The sequence below is a fragment of the Branchiostoma lanceolatum genome, chromosome 2 (genome assembly GCF_035083965.1).
Source record: "Branchiostoma lanceolatum isolate klBraLanc5 chromosome 2, klBraLanc5.hap2, whole genome shotgun sequence".
Lineage (NCBI taxonomy): Eukaryota > Metazoa > Chordata > Leptocardii > Amphioxiformes > Branchiostomatidae > Branchiostoma > Branchiostoma lanceolatum.
This window is the reverse complement of record NC_089723.1, coordinates 38,654,868-38,660,869: the sequence shown is the minus strand read 5'-3', so window position 1 is coordinate 38,660,869 and position 6,002 is coordinate 38,654,868. Positions and strand designations below refer to the sequence as shown.

Sequence of the window (6,002 nt, the reverse complement as noted above, 5' to 3'; positions counted from 1 at the left end):
ACACCTTCACAGTTATGATTTCTTTTGGTAAATTTTAAATTTTTCAGCCCAGCATTTTTCTGGTTTAAAGTTGTAGCAGTTGTTTATTGGTTAAAGACTCTCATACCCCGTAATGGGAAAATTGGTTTGAACTCTTTTATGTAGTTGAATAGTACTGGGAGTAAGAAGATTACTCATAAGCTTATGAGGCATTATGCCATTACTAATTAGATATTTTGGGGGTAATTGATTCTCCATTGAAAGAGGTATGAATTATACATTTGAGTAGTTATTAGTAGAAATTAAAGATCAAACAGGGCCTCCTATTAAAACTTGACAATACAAAAATTATTTCTCTATATTAGTCTAAGTGAACAAAATGCATTCCTTCTCTGTGTGTCTAGTGTACAATACTTAATCAGGATCATTTAGATTGATCACAAAAACTAATCATATTATATATAATCAGTTAATCTTGTATTACAAGTGTCAGTAGTCTGCTAATGCTATAAATATATGGACTTAGATGCTGTAAATTCATTTACTTCATAGTGGTTTTATTTCCTGATAGGAGGGAAAACTGAGGTTTCATTGTTGTTTTAGATTCACTACTGAAACAATTCAGTAGTACAGTAATAGTGTTTACATGTATTAGAAATTCGTTTTCGTGGTGTCATGAATTTGCGAGGGGAGAGGGTACCATGGAAAATTAAACCATTGCGACCGTTTCAAGATCCAGAGTACCTATTAAAAGTGCAGACAATTCTAAGGGTATAGATATCCCCCCTGTCTGCAGCTTCAGTAATGCTGAAAGGAGTTACCAAGAAAATTAATCCATTACGAATGTTTAAAGATTTACAGCACCTTAAGTGTAGACAATTCTGAAGAGATAGATATCCCCCTTCCTTGTCTGCAGCTGCAGTAATGTTGAAAGGAGTTACCAAGAAAATAAATCCATTACGAATGTTTAAAGATTTACAGTCCCTAAAGTGCAGACAATTCTAAGGGTATAGATATCCCCCACCCTTGTCTACAGCTGCAGTAATGCTGAAAGAAGTTACCAAGAAAATAAATCCATTGCCAATGTTTCAAAATCTACAGTATCTAAAGTGCAGACAATTCCAAGGAGATAGATATCCCCCTTCCTTGTTTGCAGCTGCAGTAATGCTGAAAGGATGGGTAAGTCAGAAATATATAGCTGTGATTACAAAGTCCTTCCTGCCACCTGGTGCTTTGGCAGGCCTCGGCAATGTCAGACTGGGGATTTCATCAGCCTCATAGATTAGTTCATTTGAATCCACTTGTTTGTTTGTATACTGTAAATGCGGAAATGTTCGCAGGGATTTAATTTTGCGGTAGGGAGAAAATGGAGTGCTTGCGGTGGTTTTGAGTTCGTGTTTGAAACAATAGTAGAGCGACAGTCACACAATGGAACGGCTTTTTGTGGTGTTTTCAAGTTTGCCGTAAAGAGTTCACTGCAAAAACTGCAGCATAAAACCACTGCGAATATTTCTGCATTTACAGTATATAGTTGTAGAAGACCTAATGAAAGTCGCTGTACTTCTGTTGTGTCAATAAAGATTGTATATTGATGTCGGTTCAAACTGCAAGACAGTGGTTTTAGAATGTTCGGGAAATTCGAATGCACTTTTTCTCCATGTCACCTGCATTTTGATTGGAGAAAGTGAGAGGTAACCTTTCAACCTTCTCTGCTGTGGTATGCTGTAAATCTTGAAATATTTGCGGTGGTTTTATTTTCTCGGTTTTCACAGTAATTTCGACACCGCAAATTGATGACACCAGAAATTGATGATATTTGCGTTTCCAATGTATTACAGAACTGTAATACTTCAGAATTGTTTCAAACGCAAATTCAAAACACCATAAAAATCTCCTTTCCCCTCCTTTGGGTGGAATTAAGTCCTGCGAAAATAAATGAGTTTTACAGTATGCATTTTGGTTCCTGCATTTTTGAGCTAGAATATTGTTGTCCAAATACAAGGATGCCTCAACTGCATGATATGTTCACCTTTAGCACACTGTAGTAGCTGTTTGGCACCCCATTCTCTATTAGTTACGAGTAAGGCAACAGGGAGATGGTTAAACTCACAGAAAGACTGGAATTTGATAACAATCATTGGTCTTGACACAATGTTATAACTTATATGCCTTTGGGCCGCAGTATAATCTCATCTTGGCTCAGGTATATGAATAAGTCAGAGCGTCTCCTCCCAAATGCCAAAGGTTGTCAGAGCAATAGCAGGGATGTCTTCATGTGCCTTTACAGGTAACCATCAGTGTCAGGGATGCCTGCCTGTCTGTTGATCCGTGTCTCGGAGGTGCAGTCTTTCAACTGGTCCACAGAGAGTGGGGAATATATTGTAAATGCAGAAATGTTCGCGGGGATTACATTTTGTGAGGGAGCAAATGGAGTGTTTGCAGTGGTTTTGAGTTCGTGTTTGAAACGGTAATAGCGCTACAGTCACACAATGGAACGGCTTTTCGCGTTGGTTTTAAGTTCGCAGTAAAAGACGCAAAAACTGCGAAAATTTCTGTATTTACAGAATTGTTTTCCATCATTGAAGCTATGTATAAACATGTTACTGATGGTTTGTAGAAACTTGGGTAACGTCTAGCAGAATGTTGCTTGTACTGTACCTTTGTATGTCCAATGTATGGGCAGTCAAATCTAACCTTCAGTCTGCTAAGGTAGCCATTCGGCATTAGAATTTGTATTGGTTATAGGGTGAGGCAGCAGGGAGAAGGTTAAAGAGATATTGCAATATTCTTTATCAGTTGTAAATCAATGCCCTCTTTACTACAGGATGGGGATAAAATATGAACATTAAAATTCCTGCTTTTATTATTACATTAAACACTGCCCACTTTGTCTGCTGCTGTTGTTGGCAACCCTCAGAAACTGTATCCAAACTGTCTAACCCATGAAAGGCATTTAACTCTGAAATCCTTAGAAACTGTCTCAGTCTGTGATCTCCTTCTACATAAAGCTGCTGTACTTGTATTGTACACCTTGTTTGGATGGTCCAGTGTTTGTGTGCACATACCAGGGTTGACAGGGCTTTGCCTCAACTTTCTTAGATTTTTGGCTTGTCTCCTTGAAATGTAAACAGACCAAATATGTTTTTAAGTACCAAACAGAACAAATGTCTTTTTGAATACCAAACAGAGCTTTAGGCTTTGTACTGTATAGATACATGGTAACCAACAACAAAATTGTAGCAGGGCTGAAAACTTCTACATGACTTGAAGGATTGGAAAAGCCAACTACTGTAAGTGCAGAAATGTTCGAGGTGGTTTTATGTTCGGGTTTTTTGCAGTGAACTCTTTGGTGCAAACTTAAATCTACCGCAAAAGCCGTTCCATTGTGTGACTGTACTATTGTTTCAAAACCACCGCGAACACTCCACTTTCTCCCTGCCACGAAATTAAATCCCTGCGAACATTTCTGCATTTACAGTATATCCCGGGGTTTGCCACTGTCTAGTTTATTGACATTTCCACCATCAAATGCAAATGAGCTACTCTCGAGGAATTTTAATTGTAGCAAGTACCTGTCCAACATGACAATTTCATCAAATCTTTGACGGACCTGAGGCATCCTATCACAAAAGGTCGTTGTAAAGGAATGCATATTTCATACCAATTGCACTCATTTGCGTTATGTCCTCATCGTTAGGCTTAACGATGTAACTCTCTGCAGTTCAAAACATTCTTACCCATGTCCATTTTGATCTCTTTCCCTATAAGATGCTGTAAAAATGCATTTAAGTTTGCATGGTTTTAATGTCGTAGTTGGGAGAAAATGGGGTGTTCGCAGTGGTTTTAAGTTTGTGTTTGAAACAATAGTAGCGTTACAGAAACGCAGGCGGCAAAGAGCTTACTGTGAAAACCGCAAACATAAAACACCACAAACATTTCTGCATTAACAGTATTTTGAAGTAGAATTATAATTATAGACCATAGTATGCATAATCTTTACCCATCAATGAAGGTTAGCCATCCAGGTAATAAAATACACAAGATAAAATTCCAAATTCTATCCAGTTGCCTGAGTAGCTGCTATCTTGCGTAGCATAATCTTTACGGTTTCTCTCACATATCTTGGATAATCCATATCACTTTGTTAGAAGAAGATTTATTCCAGGTAACATGACATTCCTCATGATCTACAGCAGTAGCATAAGGGTCCTGGCCAATCATGCATACAGTGTTTTATCAATAACCTGAAACTGTCACCGCTGTTCACCCCAGCCTCCCATATCAGACATCTTACAACATTCGTGAAGGTTAGATATCCAGGTAAACTATATCTAAAGACAAATCGGTCGCTACAACTGGATAAGATGCAGATATTTCTCAATTACCTGAACTTGGCGCCGCTGTTCACCCCAGCCTCCCATATCAGACATCTTACTACATGCATGAAGGTTAGACATCCAGGTATCTCCTACTTAAAGACTATATTTAAAGACAAATCTATCTCTACAACTGGATAAGATTCGGAGATTGCTTCCAGGCGTTTCGAGTGACATCCATCAGTCTTCTTTGAGATTGATTTTGTAAGACATTGTAGCCTATGGGCTGAATTGCTTGATAATACGTACAAGGAAAAGTGCATTACAATTTATTGTAAAATCACTGAGATCGAAATAACTTCTCGTTAAAATGAAATACATTATAACATAATGATCCAAGGGATAACGGTTGTTTAAGTTTTAACAGTGTCTTAGGGTTTGAAGAAATTCTAAAACAAGAATTTTAGGAGTCAGTGTCACTAGTCTTAGAATGATATTCGACTCTTAGTAAACAGGGGAAGGGTATCCTGCTGAAGTTGCACCATCTTTCGAAAGAGACGTACAATGGGATCCCATGTTCAAGGAGGTGCCTCGAGCATGTTACAACAGCCCCATCACTCAGATGGTTACCTATAGCTACTGGCTGTGATAATACAACAAGGTAAACAAGATATACCTAGTGATGCAGGTCAGTGATGGCAGCACCAAGGCAAAGTCCAACGCAAGCAGGCGCCTCTAAGGTCTCTCTTGCGGACTTTCAAGGGTTTAAAGAAAAATGAATCTCAACAACTGGATAAGATAGAAAGATTACCTACCGGCGTTTAGAGTGACCTCCATCACCCTTCTTCAGTGTCACTAGAATTATATCCTACTGTTTGTAAACATACCTGATGACGGTAGCACCAAGGACAAGTCCAATGCAAGACAGCGTTGGCGTGAGCCCTCTTGCCGACTGCGGGGGTTTAAAGACATATCAATCTCAACAACTGGATAAGACACAGAGGCTCTTTTTCTTCACTCCAGACGTTTTGAGTGACATCCATCACTCTTCTTCAGTGTCACTATGATTATATCCTACTGTCTGTAAACATACCTGATGATGGTAGTACTAAGGCTAACGCAAGACAGCATTCATTTGGTGTGAGCCCTCTTGCCGACTGCGGGGGTTTACTCTGTACACCGTATAGCGTAGGGAGGATTGTATGTGCCAATTGGCTGGCTTGTAACCAACCAGGGGCCGACCTTTGCCCATCTAAATTAATGATTGCCATCCATCTCCGCCTTTCAGTGCCGCCCCGATTCATCCCGGCCCATTATCACCTGTTTCAGCACACTTTAGGGCTGTATTCAGGACATGTGTCACACAGTGTGAGGGTGTGTATTAGGGATATGTACCTAAACATAACATCAGGCACAGGTACAGAAATCAGTTGCAGAGGTTTAGGTACAGATCTACCTATATTGTCACCTGTTTCAGCACACGTTTTTACCACTAAGTGTTGCCAGGACCCCCCATTCAGACCCTCATGTTCTCAGACGGAATGCAGATTTCTTGTCAAACTGTATGGATTTGTTTTAGTCGTCTGTCCTTCAAAGCAATGGAAAGTTTGACCTTCCCTGGTTGAAAGAGGAATTGTAGAGGACAGCCATTACCTGGTTCTGTGGACAATGGTACATAATCTGGGAAGTTTGCCAGCAATCTCTCTG

At 39.5% G+C, this 6,002-nt stretch overlaps 1 protein-coding gene across 1 annotated transcript in view; it reads left to right on the top strand.

The window, feature by feature from the left end:
- Positions 1–6,002, top strand: part of LOC136427061 (probable E3 ubiquitin-protein ligase HERC1) — a 224,335-nt gene that overhangs the window by 58,710 nt on the left and 159,623 nt on the right. The gene's annotated exons all lie outside the window — the stretch shown is intronic.